The sequence below is a fragment of the Stenella coeruleoalba genome, assembly GCF_951394435.1.
Source record: "Stenella coeruleoalba genome assembly, contig: scaffold_111, whole genome shotgun sequence".
NCBI classification, from domain to species: domain Eukaryota; kingdom Metazoa; phylum Chordata; class Mammalia; order Artiodactyla; family Delphinidae; genus Stenella; species Stenella coeruleoalba.
In genome coordinates this window covers 944425-959676 of record NW_027645943.1, presented here as the reverse complement: position 1 = coordinate 959676, position 15252 = coordinate 944425, and the positions used below count along the sequence as shown (strand labels likewise).

Sequence of the window (15252 nt, the reverse complement as noted above, 5' to 3'; positions counted from 1 at the left end):
AGGTGAGGAATGCAGCACATGTGGCCTCAAGCCATAGGACAGTCATCACCAAGGGGCTGGCAGTGAGGCAGGCAGGAGGAGCCTCACAACAGAGGGCACATAGAATAAAAAAGTTGAGGAATCCAGCAGTTGGAACCTCCCAGCAGGCGGCTCAGAGCACCGATGATAAGGGATCCTTGCCGGAGTGAACTCACAGCAGAGGGCCCACATCATGGTACTGTGAGCAAGCCAGCCGTTTTGACCTCAGAGCAGAAGGCCCATATCCCCATGGGGATGGGAACCTGGCAAGAGTGTCCTCACTCACTTGGCGCACATCAGAAAATGTGGGGAGCCCAGCAGTTATGGCCTAAGGCAAGAGGGCCCTCATCACCGAGGGGAGGAGGATCCCAGCACACTCCAACTGCCACCAGAGGGCCCACGTCGCCAAGGTGACGTGTGCCAGACAGGCATGATTGACCTCACAGCAGAGGTCCCACCTCACAGAAGGGTGAGGAACCCAGCCAGGATCAGACTCTCACCTGAGGGCCCACATCAGCAAGGGGATGGGAACCAGTCAGGACTGTCTTCCCTCCAGTGGGGCCACATCATCGAAAAGTGCGGAACCCAGCACATGTGGCCTCAAATCAGAGGACACATATCACAAAGGGAATGGGAGTGAGGCAGGCAGGAGTAGCCTAAAAACAGAGGGCCCAAAGAATAAGAAAGGGGAGGAATCCAGCAGTTGGAACCTCCCAGCAGGCGGCCGAGAGCACAGAAGCTATGGGATGCAGGCCACAGTGAACTCACAGCAGAGAACCCACATCATGAACCTGTGAGCAACCCAGGCGTTGGGACCTCAGAGCAGAAGGCCCACATCCCAATGGGGATGTGAACCTGGCTGGAGTGTCCTCACACCACTGGGAGCACATCACAAAATGTGGGGAGCCCAGCAGTTAGGGCCTTACGCCAGAGGGCCCTCATCACCGAGGGGAGGAGGCTCCCAGCAGGCTCCAAGTGCCACCAGAGGGCTCATGTCCACAAGGCGAGGTGAGCAAGCCAGGCAGGAGTGACCTCACAACAGACGGCCCACCTCACAGATGGGTGAGGAACCCAGCCAGGATCAGACTCTCAACAGAGGGCCCACATCACCAAGGGGATGTGAACCAGGCAGGAGTCTCCTAAGACCATTGGTCCCACATCATCGAAAGGTGAGGAACCCAGCACATGTGGCCTCAAACCAGACGACACACATCACGAAAGGGCTGGGAGTGAGGCAGGCAGGAGGATCCTCACAACAGAGGGCCCAAAAAATTAAAAAAGTGAGGAATCCAGCAGTTGGAACCTCCCAGCAGGCGGCCAAGAGCACAGAGGCTATGGGATCCAGGCCTCTGTGAACTAACACCAGAGAGCCCACATCATGAAAATGTGAACAACCCGGCCGTTGGGACCTCAGAGCAGAAGGCCCACATCCCCATGGAGATGGGATCCTAAGAGGAGTGCCAAAGCATCACTGGGCTCACTAAGAAAAGTTGGTGAGCCCAGCAGTTAGGGCCTGACGCAAGAGGGCCCTCATCACCGGGGGGAGGAGATTCCCAGCACGCTCCAACTGCCACCACACGGCTGATTTCACCAAGGCAATGTGTGCCAGCCATGCAGGAGTGACCTATCAGCAGAGGGTCTCCCTCACAGAAGGGTGAGGAACACAGCCAGGAACAGACTCTCACCAGGGGGTCCACATAACCACGTGGATAGGAACCAGGCAGGAGTGTCCTCACACTAGTGGGGCCACATTATCGAAAGGTGAGGAACCCAGCAAAGGTGGCCACAAACCAGAGGACCCACATCACCAAGGGGTTGAGAGTGAGGTAGGTGTCTGGACGGGCATTTTTAACACTCATTTCCCACCAGGAAGAGGAATTAACCAAAGGCTCAGCATGCCCTGCCAGAAGCAGATTAGGGCCTGAAGCAGTCTTCCGGGTTTGCGGCCAGCTCACAAGAAAGCGAGTTGAAGAAAGGAGCTCAGGGGCCCTGTAATTCACAAACGTGCAGAGTTGTAAATGACAGATAACGTCCAAAAATATATTGAAGTAAGGCTGCGAAGAGGACTTCAAAGCGGGGCAGAATTTCAGGAAACCGATTTCAGGAGGTAGACTGGATTTGCATTTAAAGCATAGGAAAAGAGGCAGAACATCGACAATGATGCACTTGGCAAAAAAGGACGTATGAGTTTCTTCCTGAATATATTCAGGAAAAAACGCATACGCCCGTTTTGGCAAACCAAGCAAGCTTGCAATGGAAATCCGAACTACTATGAAGTGTCACTTCCCCCCCCCCCCCCGCCGGTCTAAAGGGCCATCTGAAAAAAGTGTAAAATCCAGAAAGGCAAGACAGGCCATGGGGAAAAAGGAGCCTTGTTATGCTGATGGGCAGGATGTAAATTGCCAACAGCCACTCTGGAGAAGGGTATGGTGTTTCCTGATACATCTGAAAAACAAAGCAACAGAGTCTAGGGTATTTCCACTTATGGTCCTATAGCTTAGGGAAATTAAAATCAAAAACACAGCCACCCCAAAATTTGGGACGGATCTGTTTACAGGAACCTCTTCTACAATACACGTTAAATATCCCAGAGAACAAATAATTGATAAAGAAGTTGCGGTACTTACGTACAACAGAATACCACTCAGCAATGAAATCTGTGTCACCAGGCCTGTACCAGCATAATGAGTGGATTGAGGCACGATGATTCTAAGTGAAATAAGTCACACAGAAAAAGAAACATCATAAGGTATCACTAATGCACGGAATGTAAACTTGGCTACACATGAACTGAATTACAAAACAGAACAGGGTCTCAAGTTTAGAAAACCAACTTATGCTTGCTTAAGGGGAAAGGTGAGTTGGGGTGCTGCATAAAACCAGAGATTGAAATGAGGACAGATAAAGTTCCTTAAGCCTAATATGTAACAGACAAGAGCTACTCCTTGCTCAACGAAATGGACTCAACACCCCATATTAAACGCCTAAGAATGTACCTGACTAGTAAGTATCTGAAAACCTATGGATTGCTATGTCTCCGAAAGAGAATCAAGCGTGTGTACAGGGGCATAAACGTAGCAGTGATAGGATTGGAGAGGTTCGGTGAGCAAATGAAGACCCTTTGAAGTCATATTGCATGGTACCCATTCCACGGGTCTCAACTCTCCAGGTTTAAGGGATTCTTCCTTCAGCTAAAACATGCATGTGGAACCCAGAGTATGATCAACCGTGTGATCGGGAGACGTGTTCAAATATGTCTCAGTTTTCGTCCCCTGGTACTCGGGTGCAACATTCCAGACGCTTTACTAACACTCTCCCCACTTGGAGAGTCAGAGCCTTTAACCTCCTGTTTGGCCCAGTTTGCAATTTCTGCGGAAGATGAACAGGAATAGGGAGAACCAATGAGAGACTAGCTGGAGGTGTCTGGACGGGCAAATTGAACTCTCATTTCCCACCAGGAAGAGGAATTAACCAAAGGCTCAGCGTGCCGTGCCGGAAGCAGATTAGGGCCTGAAGTAATCCTGTGGTGTTGCGGCCAGCTCACAAGAAAGCGATTTGAAGAAAGGAGCTCAGGGGCACTGTAATTCACAAACCTGCAGACTTATAAATGACAGCTATCGTCCAAAAATATACTGAAGTAAGGCTGCCAAGAGGACTTGAAAGCGGGGCAGAATTGCAGGAAACCGATTTCAGGAGGTAGACTGGAATTGCATGTAAAGCATAGGAAAAGAGGCAGAACGTCCACAATGATGCACTTGGCCAAAAAGGGCGTATGCGTTTTTTCCTGAATATATTCAGGAAAAAACGCATACGCCCTTTTTGGCCAAACAAGCAAGCTTGCAAAGGAAATCTGCACTACAATGAAGTCTCACTTCCCCCCAGTCAAAAGGGCCATCTGAAAAAAGTGTAAAATCCAGAAAGGCAGGACAGGCCTTGGAGAACTGGGAGCCTTGTTATGCTGATCGGCGGGATGTAAATTGCCAACAGCCACTCGGGAGAAGTGTATGGTGTTTCCTGAAACATCTAAAAAACAAAGCAACAGAGCCTAGGGCACTTCCACTTATGGTCCTATAGCTTAGGGAAATTACAATCAAAAAGACACAGCCACCCCAAAGTTTGGGACGGCTCTGTTTACAAGAACCTCGTTTACGGTACAAGGTCAATATCGCAGAAAGTGAAAAATGGATAAAGAAGTTGTGGTACTTACGTACAATGCAATATCACTCAGCAATGAAATCTATGTCATCTGGCCCGTAGCAGCATAATGAGTGGATTCAGGTATGATGATTCTAACTGAAATAAGTCACACAGAAAAAGAAACATCATAAGATAACACTAGTACACGGAATGTAAACTTGGCTACACAGGAACTGGATTACAAAACAGAACAGGGTCTCAAATGTAGAAAACCAACTTATGCTTGCTTAAGGGGAAAGGTGAGTTGGGGTGCTGCATAAAACCAGAGATTGAAATGAGCACAGATAAAGTTCCTTAAGCCAAATATGGAATAGTCAAGAGCTACTCCTTGCTCAACGAAATGGACTCAACACCCCATATTAAACGTGTAAGAATGTATCTGACTAGTAAGTATCTTAAAACCTATGGATTGCTATGTCTCCGAAAGAGAATCAAGCGTGTGTACAGGGGCATAAACGCAGCAGTGATAGGATTGGAGAGGTTCGGTGAGCAAATGAAGACCCTTTGAAGTCGTATTGCATGGTACCCATTCCACGGATCTCAACTCTCCAGGTTTAAGGGATTCTTCCTTCAGCTAAAACATGCATGTGGAACCCAGAGTATGATCAACCGTGTGATCAGGAGACGTGTCAAATATGTCTCAGTTTTTGTTCCCTGGTACTCGGGTGCAACATTCCAGACGCTTTGCTAACACTCTCCCGTCTTGGAGAGTCAGTGCCTTTAACCTCCTGTTTGGCCCAGTTTGCAATTTCTGCGGAAGATGAACAGGAATAGGGAGGACCAATGAGAGACTAGCTGGAGGTGTCTGGATGGGCAAATTTAACTCTCATTTCCCACCAGGAAGAGGAATTAACCAAAGGCTCAACTTGCCATGCCGGAACCACACTAGGGCCTGAATCAATCCTGCGGTGTTGCGGCCAGCTCACAAGAAAGCGTGTTGAAGAAAGGAGCTCAGGGGCACTGTCATTCACAAACCTGCAGAGTTATAAATGACAGCTATCGTCCAAAAATACATTGAAGTAAGGCTGCCAAGAGGACTTGAAACCGGGGCAGAATAGCAGGCAACCGATTTCAGGAGGTAGACTGGAATTGCATGTAAAGCATAGGAAAAGAGGCAGAACGTCCACAATGATGCACTTGGCCAAAAAGGGCGTATGCGTTTTTTCCTGAATATATTCAGGAAAAAAACGCATACGCCCTTTTTGGCCAACCAAGCAAGCTTGCAAAGGAAATCTGCACTACAATGAAGTCTCACTGCCCCCCCCCACCCCCGACAAAAGGGCCATCTGAAAAAAGTGTAAAATCCAGAAAGGCAGAACAGGCCATGGAGAACTGGGAGCCTTGTTATGCTGATGGGCGGGATGTAAATTGCCAACAGCCACTGGGGAGCAGTGTATGGTGTTTCCTGAAACATCTAAAAAACAAACCAACAGAGCCTAGGGCACTTCCACTTATAGTCCTATAGCTTAGGGAAATTAAAATCAAAAAGACACAGCCACCCCAAAGTTTGGGACGGCTCTGTTTACAAGAACCTCGTTTACAGTACAAGTTCAATATCACAGAAAGCGAAAAATGGAAAAGAAGTTGTGGTACTTACGTACAATGCAATATCACTCAGCAATGACATCTATGTCATCAGGCCCGTAGCAGCATAATGAGTGGATTCAGGTATGATGATTCTAACTGAAATAAGTCACACAGGAAAAGAAACATCATAAGATATCACTAATACACGGAATGTAAACTTGGCTACACAGGAACTGAATTACAAAACAGAACAGGGTCTCAAATGTAGAAAGCCAACTTATGCTTGCTTAAGGGGAAAGGTGAGTTGGGGTGCTGCATAAAACCAGAGATTGAAATTAGCACAGATACCGTTCCATAAGCCAAATATGTAATAGACAAGAGCTACTCCTTGCTCAACGAAGTGGACTCAACACCCCATATTAAACGCCTAAGAATATACCTGACTAGTAAGAATCTTAAAACCTATGGATTTATATGTCTCCGAAAGAGAATCAAGCGTGTGTACAGCGGCATAAACGCAGCAGTGATAGGATTGGTGAGGTTCGGTGAGCAAATGCAGACCCTTTGAAGTTATATTGCATGGTAACCATTCCATAGGTCTCAACTCTCCAGGTTTAAGGGATTCTTCCTTCAGCTAAAACATGCATGTGGAACCCAGAGTATGATCCACCGTGTGATCGGGAAACGTGTTCCAATATGTCTCAGTTTTCGTCCCCTGGTACTCGGGTACAACATTCCAGACGCTTTACTAACACTCTCCCCACTTGGAGAGTCAGAGCCTTTAACCTCCTGTTTGGCCCAGTTTGCAATTTCTGCGGAAGATGAACAGGAATAGGGAGAACCAATGAGAGACTAGCTGGAGGTGTCTGGACGGGCAAATTGAACTCTCATTTCCCACCAGGAAGAGGAATTAACCAAAGGCTCAGCGTGCCGTGCCAGAACCACACTGGGCCCTGAAGCAATCCTGTTGTGTTGCGGCCAGCTCACAAGAAAGCGAGTTGAAGAAAGGAGCTCAGGGGCACTGTAATTCACAAACCTGCAGAGTTATAAATGACAGCTATCGTCCAAAAATATATTGAAGTAAGGCTGCCAAGAGGACTTGAAATCGGGGCAGAATTGCAGGAAACCGATTTCAGGAGGTAGACTGGAATTGCATGTAAAGCATAGGAAAAGAGGCAGAACGTCCACAATGATGCACTTGGCCAAAAAGGGCGTATGCGTTTTTTCCTGAATATATTCAGGAAAAAACGCATACGCCCTTTTTGGCCAACCAAGCAAGCTTGCAAAGGAAATCTGCACTACAATGACGTCTCTCTGCCCCCCGGTCAAAAGGGCCATCTGAAAAAAGTGTAAAATCCAGAAAGGCAGGACAGGCCATGGAGAACTGGGAGCCTTGTTATGCTGATGGGCGGGATGTAAACTGCCAACAGCCACTCGGGAGAAGTGTATGGTGTTTCCTGAAACATCTAAAAAACAAAGCAACAGAGCCTAGGGCACTTCCACTTATGGTCCTATAGCCTTGGGAAATTAAAATCAAAAAGACACAGCCACCCCAAAGTTTGGGACGGCTCTGTTTACAAGAACCTCGTTTACGGTACAAGGTCAATATCGCAGAAAGTGAAAAATGGATAAAGAAGTTGTGGTACTTACGTACAATGCAATATCACTCAGCAATGAAATCTATGTCATCAGGCCCGTAGCAGCATAATGAGTGGATTCAGGTATGATGATTCTAACTGAAATAAGTCACACAGAAAAAGAAACATCATAAGATAACACTAGTACACGGAATGTAAACTTGGCTACACAGGAACTGGATTACAAAACAGAACAGGGTCTCAAATGTAGAAAACCAACTTATGCTTGCTTAAGGGGAAAGGTGAGTTGGGGTGCTGCATAAAACCAGAGATTGAAATGAGCACAGATAAAGTTCCTTAAGCCAAATATGGAATAGACAAGAGCTACTCCTTGCTCAACGAAATGGACTCAACACCCCATATTAAACGCCTAAGCATGTACCTGAGTAGTAAGTATCTTAAAACCTATGGATTGCTATGTCTCCGAAAGAGAATCAAGCGTGTGTACAGGGGCATAAACGCAGCAGTGATAGGATTGGAGAGGTTCGGTGAGCAAATGAAGACCCTTTGAAGTCGTATTGCATGGTACCCATTCCACGGATCTCAACTCTCCAGGTTTAAGGGATTCTTCCTTCAGCTAAAACATGCATGTGGAACCCAGAGTATGATCAACCGTGTGATCAGGAGACGTGTCAAATATGTCTCAGTTTTTGTTCCCTGGTACTCGGGTGCAACATTCCAGATGCTTTGCTAACACTCTCCCGTCTTGGAGAGTCAGTGCCTTTAACCTCCTGTTTGGCCCAGTTTGCAATTTCTGCGGAAGATGAACAGGAATAGTGAGGACCAATGAGAGACTAGCTGGAGGTGTCTGGATGGGCAAATTTAACTCTCATTTCCCACCAGGAAGAGGAATTAACCAAAGGCTCAACTTGCCATGCCGGAACCACACTAGGGCCTGAATCAATCCTGCGGTGTTGCGGCCAGCTCACAAGAAAGCGTGTTGAAGAAAGGAGCTCAGGGGCACTGTCATTCACAAACCTGCAGAGTTATAAATGACAGCTATCGTCCAAAAATACATTGAAGTAAGGCTGCCAAGAGGACTTGAAAGCGGGGCAGAATAGCAGGCAACCGATTTCAGGAGGTAGACTGGAATTGCATGTAAAGCATAGGAAAAGAGGCAGAACGTCCACAATGATGCACTTGGCCAAAAAGGGCGTATGCGTTTTTTCCTGAATATATTCAGGAAAAAACGCATACGCCCTTTTTGGCCAACCAAGCAAGCTTGCAAAGGAAATCTGCACTACAATGAAGTCTCTCTGCCCCCCGGTCAAAAGGGCCATCTGAAAAAAGTGTAAAATCCAGAAAGGCAGGACAGGCCATGGAGAACTGGGAGCCTTGTTATGCTGATGGGCGGGATGTAAATTGCCAACAGCCACTCTGGAGAAGTGTATGGTGTTCCCTGAAACATCTAAAAAACAAAGCAACAGAGCCTAGGGCACTTCCACTTATGGTCCTATAGCTTAGGGAAATTAAAATCAAAAAGACACAGCCACCCCAAAGTTTGGGACGCCTCTGTTTACAAGAACCTCGTTTACGGTACAAGTTCAATATCACAGAAAGCGAAAAATGGAAAAGAAGTTGTGGTACTTACGTACAATGCAATATCACTCAGCAATGACATCTATGTCATCAGGCCCGAAGCAGCATAATGAGTGGATTCAGGTATGATGATTCTAACTGAAATAAGTCACACAGAAAAAGAAACATCATAAGATATCACTAATACACGGAATGTAAACTTGGCTACAGAGGAACTGAATTACAAAACAGAACAGGGTCTCAAATTTAGAAAACCAACTTATGCTTGCTTAAGGGGAAAGGTGAGTTGGGGTGCTGCATAAAACCAGAGATTGAAATCAGCACAGATAAAGTTCCTTAAGCCTAATATGTAACAGACAAGAGCTACTCCTTGCTCAACGAAGTGGACTCAACACACCATATTAAACGCCTAAGAATATACCTGACTAGTAAGAATCTTAAAACCTATGGATTTATATGTCTCCGAAAGAGAATCAAGTGTGTGTACAGCGGCATAAACGCAGCAGTGATAGGATTGGTGAGGTTCGGTGAGCAAATGCAGACCCTTTGAAGTTATATTGCATGGTAACCATTCCATGGGTGTCAACTCTCCAGGTTTAAGGGATTCTTCCTTCAGCTAAAACATGCATGTGGAACCCAGAGTATGATCAACCGTGTGATCAGGAGACGTGTCAAATATGTCTCAGTTTTTGTTCCCTGGTACTCGGGTGCAACATTCCAGACGCTTTGCTAACACTCTCCCGTCTTGGAGAGTCAGTGCCTTTAACCTCCTGTTTGGCCCAGTTTGCAATTTCTGCGGAAGATGAACAGGAATAGTGAGGACCAATGAGAGACTAGCTGGAGGTGTCTGGATGGGCAAATTTAACTCTCATTTCCCACCAGGAAGAGGAATTAACCAAAGGCTCAACTTGCCATGCCGGAACCACACTAGGGCCTGAAGCAATCCTGCGGTGTTGCGGCCAGCTCACAAGAAAGCGTGTTGAAGAAAGGCGCTCAGGGGCACTGTCATTCACAAACCTGCAGAGTTATAAATGACAGCTATCGTCCAAAAATATACTGAAGTAAGGCTGCCAAGAGGACTTGAAAGCGGGGCAGAATAGCAGGCAACCCATTTCAGGAGGTAGACTGGAATTGCATGTAAAGCATAGGAAAAGAGGCAGAACGTCCACAATGATGCACTTGGCCAAAAAGGGCGTATGCGTTTTTTCCTGAATATATTCAGGAAAAAACGCATACGCCCTTTTTGGCCAACCAAGCAAGCTTGCAAAGGAAATCTGCACTACAATGAAGTCTCTCTGCCCCCCGGTCAAAAGGGCCATCTGAAAAAAGTGTAAAATCCAGAAAGGCAGGACAGGCCATGGAGAACTGGGAGACTTGTTATGCTGATGGGCGGGATGTAAATTGCCAACAGCCACTCTGGAGAAGTGTATGGTGTTTCCTGAAACATCTAAAAAACAAAGCAACAGAGCCTAGGGCACTTCCACTTATGGTCCTATAGCTTAGGGAAATTAAAATCAAAAAGACACAGCCACCCCAAAGTTTGGGACGCCTCTGTTTACAAGAACCTCGTTTACGGTACAAGTTCAATATCACAGAAAGCGAAAAATGGAAAAGAAGTTGTGGTACTTACGTACAATGCAATATCACTCAGCAATGACATCTATGTCATCAGGCCCGTAGCAGCATAATGAGTGGATTCAGGTATGATGATTCTAACTGAAATAAGTCACACAGAAAAAGAAACATCATAAGATATCACTAATACACGGAATGTAAACTTGGCTACAGAGGAACTGAATTACAAAACAGAACAGGGTCTCAAATTTAGAAAACCAACTTATGCTTGCTTAAGGGGAAAGGTGAGTTGGTGTGCTGCATAAAACCAGAGATTGAAATCAGCACAGATAAAGTTCCTTAAGCCTAATATGTAACACACAAGAGCTACTCCTTGCTCAACGAAATGGACTCAACACCCCATATTAAACGCCTAAGAATATACCTGACTAGTAAGAATCTTAAAACCTATGGATTGCTATGTCTCCGAAAGAGAATCAAGCGTGTGTACAGCGGCATAAACGCAGCAGTGATAGGATTGGAGAGGTTCGGTGAGCAAATGAAGACCCTTTGAAGTCATATTGCATGGTACCCATTCCACGGGTCTCAACTCTCCAGGTTTAAGGGATTCTTCCTTCAGCTAAAACATGCATGTGGAACCCAGAGTATGATCAACCATGTGATCGGGGGACGTGTTCAAATATGTCTCAGTTTTCGTCCCCTGGTACTCGGGTGCAATATTCCAGACGCTTTACTAACACTCTCCCCACTTGGAGAGTCAGTGCCTTTAAACTCCTGCTTGGCCCAGTTTGCAATTTCTGCAGAAGATGAACAGGAATAGGGAGAACCAATGAGAGACTAGCTGGAGGTGTCTGGACGGGCAAATTGAACTCTCATTTCCCACCAGGAAGACGAATGAACCAAAGGCTCCGCGTGCCGTGCTGGAACTAGATTAGGGCCTGAAGAGATCCTGCAGTTTTGCGGCCAGCTCACAAGAAATCGAGTTGAAGAAAGGAGCTCAGGGACACTGTAATTCACAATCCTGCGGAGTTATAAATGACAGCTATCATCCAAAATTATACTGAAGTAAGGCTGCGAAGAGGACTTGAATGCGGGGCAGAATTGCTGGAAACCGATTTCAGAAGGTACACGGGAGTCGCTCTTAAAGCATAGGAAAAGAGACAGTACTTGGAAAATAATGGACTTGGCAAAAAAGGGCATATGTGTTTTATCCAGAGCTCTCATAACTGAGGAGAGGAGATTCCCAGCAGGCTTAACTGCCACCTGAGGGCTCACATTGCCAAGGCAACGTGAGCAAGCCAGGCAGGAGTTACCTCACAGCAGAGGTCCCACCTCCCAGAAGGGTGAGAAACCCAGCCAACATCAGACTCTCACCAGAGGGCCCACATCACCAAGGGGATGGGAACCAGGCAGGAGTGTCTTCACACCAGTGGGGCCACATCATCTAAAGGTGAGGTACTCAGCACATGTGTCCTCAAACCAGAGGACCCACATCACCAAGGGCCTCGGAGTGAGGCAGGCAGGAGTAGCCTCAAAACACTGGGCCCATAGAATAAAAAAGTGACGAATCCAGCAGTTGGAACCTCCCAGCAGGCGGCCCAGAGCACCGAGGCTATGGGATCCAGGCCACAGTGAACTCACAGAAGAGGGCCCATGTCATGAAACTGAGCAACCCAGCCATTGGGACCTCAGAGCAGGAGGCCCACATCCCCATGGGGATGGAAATCTGGTAGGAGTGTCCTCGCACCACTGAGAACGTATCAGAAAATTTTGGGAGACCAGCAGTTAGGGCCTGATGCCAGAGGACCCTCATCACCAAGGGAAGGAGGCTCCCAGTAGGCTCCAACTGCCACCAGAGGGCTGACGTCGCCAAGGTGATGTGTGCCAACCAGGCACGAATGACCTCACAGCAGAAGGCCCACCTCAGAGAAGTGTGACGAACCCAGTCAGGATCAGACTCGCACCAGAGGGCCCACATCACCAAATGGATTGGAACCAGGCAGGAGTGTCCTCACATGAGTAGGGCCACATCATCTAAAGGTGAGGAACCCAGAACATGCGGCTTCAAACCATAGGACACCCATCACCAAGGCGCTGGGAGTGAGGCAGGCAGGAGGAGCCTCATAACAGAGGGCCCAAAAATAAGAAAGGTGAGGAATCCAGCATTTGGAACCTCCCAGCAGGCGGCCCAGCGCTCAGAGGCTAGGGGATCCAGGCCGGAGTGAACTAACACCAGACAGCCCACATCATGAAACTGTGAGCAACCCAGACATTGGGACCTCAGAGCAGAAGGCCCACATCCCCATGGTGATGGGAACATGACAGGAGTGTCCTGGCATCACTGGGCTCACATCAGAAAACGTGGGGTGCTCAGAAGTTAGGGCCTGACGCTAGAGGGCACTCATCACTGAGAGGAGGAGGCTCCCAGCAGGCTCCAGCTGCCACCAGAGGGCCAACGTCGCCAAGGCGATGTGTGCCAGCCCGGCAGGAGTGACCTCACAGCAGAGGGCCCACCTCACAGAAGGGTGAGGAACACAGCCAGGATCAGACTCTCACCAGAGGGCCCACATCACCAAGGGGATGGGAACCAGGCAGGAGTGTCCCCACACCAGTGGGACAACATCATCGAAAGGTGAGGATCCCAGCACATGTAGCCTCAAACCAGAGGAACCACATCACCAAGGGGTTCGGAATGAGGCTGGCAGGACCGGCCTCACAACACAGGGTCCATAGAATATAAAAGTTGGGGAATCCAGCAGTTGGAACCTCCCAGCAAGTGGCCCAGAGCACCGAGGCTATGGGATCCAGGCCACAGTGAACTCACAGCAGAGGGCCCACATCATGAACCTGTGAGCAGCCCAGCCGTTGGGACCTCAGAACAGAAGGCCCACATCCCCATTGGGATGGGAACCTGGCAGGAGTGGCTTCGCACCACTTAGCACATATCAGAAAATGTTAGGAGCCCGGCAGTTAGGGCCTGACGCCAGGGGGCCCTCATAACTGAGGGGAGGAGACTCCCAGCAGGTTTCAACTGACAACAGAGGGCCCACGTCTACAAGGTGGCATGCGCCAGCCAGGCAGTAGTGACCTCACAGCAGAGGGCCTATCAAACAGAAGGGTGAGGAACTGAGGCAGGATGAGACTCTCACCAGAGGGCCCACAACACCAAGGGGATGGGAACCAGTCAGGACTGTCCTCCCACCAGTGGGGCCACATCATTGAAAGGTGAGGAACCCAGCACATGTGGCCTCATATCAGAGGACATACATCACAAAGGGGATGGGAGTGAGGCAGGTAGGAGTAGCCTAAAAACAGAGGGCCCAAAGAATAAAAAAGGTGAGGAATCCAGCATTTGGAACCTCCCAGCAGGCGGCCGAGAGCACAGAAGCTATGGGATGCAGGCAGGAGTGAACTAACACCAGAGAGCCCACATCATGAAACTGTGAGCAACCCAGGCGTTGGGACCTCAGAGCAGAAAGCCCACATCCCCATGGGGATGGGAACCTGACAGGAGTGTCCTGGCAACACTGGGCTCACATCAGAAAACGTGGGGAGCCCAGCAGTTAGGGCCTGATGCTAGAGGGCCGTCATCACCGAGGGGAGGAGGCTCCCAGCAGGTTCCATGTGCCAACAGAGGGCCCACGTCGCCAAGGTGATGTGTGCAAGTCAGGCAGGATTGACCTCACAGCAGAGGGCCTACCTCACAGAAGAGTGAGGAACCCAGCCAGGATAAGACTGTCACCAGAAGGCCCACATCACCAAGGGGATGGGAACCAGGCAGGAGTGTCCTCACACCAGTGGGGCCACATCATTGAAAGTTGCGGAACCCAGCACATGTGGCCTCAAACCAGAAGACCCACATCACGAAGGGGTTGCGAGTGAGGCAGGCAGGAGGAGCATCACAACACAGGACCCATAGAATACAAAAGTTGAGGAATCGCGCAGTTGGAACCTCCCAGCAGGCGGCCAAGAGCACAGAGGCTATGGGATCCAGGCCACAGTGAACTAACACCAGAGAGCCCACATCATGAAATTGTGATCAACCCAGCCGTTGGAACCTCAGAGCAGAAGGCCCATATCCCCATGGAGATGGGAACCTAAGAGGAGTGCCCGAGCATCACTGGGCTCACTAAGAAAAGTTGGGGAGCCCAGCAGTTAGGGCCTGACGTCAGAGGGCCCTCATCACAGAGGTGAGGAGGCTCCCAGCAGGGTCCAAGTGCCACCAGAGGGCTCATGTCAACAAGGCGAGGTGAGCAAGCCAGGCAAGAGTTACCTGATAGTAGAGGGCCCACCTCACAGATGGGTGAGGAACCCAGCCAGGATCAGACTCTCACCAGAGGGCCCACATCACAAAGGGGATGGGAACCAGTCAGGATTACCCTCACACCAGTGGGGCCTCATCATCTTAAGGTGAGGAACCCAGCACATGTGTCCTCAAACCAGAGGACCCACATCACCAAGGGCCTTGGAGTGAGGCAGGCAGGAGTAGCCTCACAACACAGGGCACATAATATAAAAAACGTGAGGATTCCAGCATTTAGACCTTCCAGCAAGCACCCAGAACACCAAGGCTATGGGATCCAGGCCACAGTGAACTCACAGCAGAGGGCCCACATCATAAAACTGTGAGCAACCCAGGCATTGGGACCTCAGCACATAAGGCCCACATCCCCATGGGAATGGGAACCTGGCTGGAGTGTCCTCGCACCACTGGGCACACATCAGAAAATGTGGGGAGCCCACCATTTAGGGCCTGACG

At 48.8% G+C, this 15252-nt stretch overlaps 1 long non-coding RNA gene across 2 annotated transcripts in view; it reads right to left on the bottom strand.

The window, feature by feature from the left end:
• The window catches only part of LOC307181455, a 947438-nt gene that overhangs the window by 20744 nt on the left and 911442 nt on the right, over window positions 1–15252 (bottom strand). The window contains exon 9 of one of the 2 annotated variants that reach the window (XR_013826786.1): window positions 4250–4307. The exons of the other annotated variant lie outside the window; for it this stretch is intronic. This is a non-coding gene — a long non-coding RNA (uncharacterized lncRNA). Of the gene's footprint in view, window positions 1–4249; window positions 4308–15252 lie in introns of those variants that run through there. 2 annotated transcript variants of the gene reach the window in all.